This window comes from Penaeus monodon, chromosome 20 (genome assembly GCF_015228065.2).
Source record: "Penaeus monodon isolate SGIC_2016 chromosome 20, NSTDA_Pmon_1, whole genome shotgun sequence".
Lineage (NCBI taxonomy): Eukaryota > Metazoa > Arthropoda > Malacostraca > Decapoda > Penaeidae > Penaeus > Penaeus monodon.
Window position 1 is genome coordinate 12,617,929 of NC_051405.1, and position 921 is coordinate 12,618,849.

Below are 921 nucleotides of genomic sequence, written 5' to 3' on the forward strand. Positions count from 1 at the left end.
GTATGTATACTAGAGGGTGAAAAGAATCTGTCCATACCAATATTGTGATGAAGGTATTGTAAAAAATTACCATCTCAAGTGAATTCTTCCAGCCACTTTTAAACCTTCATCTTTAATACATAATTTCTTTGTGACTGGAAGTCTCTATCTGCCATACAGTCAATAGTCTTGCGAGGACCAAAGACAATGCAGCTGGATGCTTCTCAGTTTAAAAAAGGGGATCAACATTATTCTACACGTAGCCTCGTCCCTGGCAAATGAATGTTGTTAAAAATCTTAGTAATCTTAAGAACCGATTATAAATTTCGTAACAGGAAGTGAAACCTAGGATATTCTCCCTTTGATTTAAGAACAATTCGGAATCTGGAATAAACTGTCCTCTTTCTGCACAAATATGGTACCTCATATGCTTTAAACACTCCAAAACTCACCTTCCTTTGCTAAAAAAGTCCGGCTCATGATAGCTGCGGCTGGACAGGTGTGTAAAGCCCGGATACAGGTGCTCTACAGGTGTCCTTGTGATATGTGTGGTCAAGACTCGATCAGCTGTCGTACGTGGCATGTTTGTCTTCCTTGCACGGGGTCACTATTCGCCTCGCAGATATTTGTAATATTACATTTTTAAGCATGTGTCGCACAAAACAATTTGAAAATACACTTGACATTCACACAACGGCATTTTCATGATTACAACTCCATTTTCATCAAATTTCCTCAGATAATCTAGCGCCGGAAAGACAGTTCCTATAATAAATTATATTAACTAGACGAAATGTATGAAAACTGTATTACGTAATATAATTTTATACACATGAAGTCAAATATCGATCGTTCAGATCATAAGAAAAATATCGATTTTTCCTTTTTCTCGCATTTAGAACCCCCCCCCCCACACTCACGAATTCATGAAAAAGCACAAGT

The 921-nt window shown here is 37.6% G+C and overlaps 1 protein-coding gene across 1 annotated transcript in view; it reads right to left on the reverse strand.

Moving 5' to 3' along the window:
- Positions 1 to 576, reverse strand: part of LOC119585635 (soluble calcium-activated nucleotidase 1-like) — a 13,438-nt gene extending 12,862 nt beyond the window's left edge. Inside the window, exon 1 of the mRNA XM_037934305.1 lies at positions 432 to 576. The gene's annotated coding sequence lies outside the window, so the exon portion shown is untranslated. The remainder of the gene's footprint in view (positions 1 to 431) is intronic.
- Between the last annotated feature and the right edge of the window lie 345 nt (positions 577 to 921).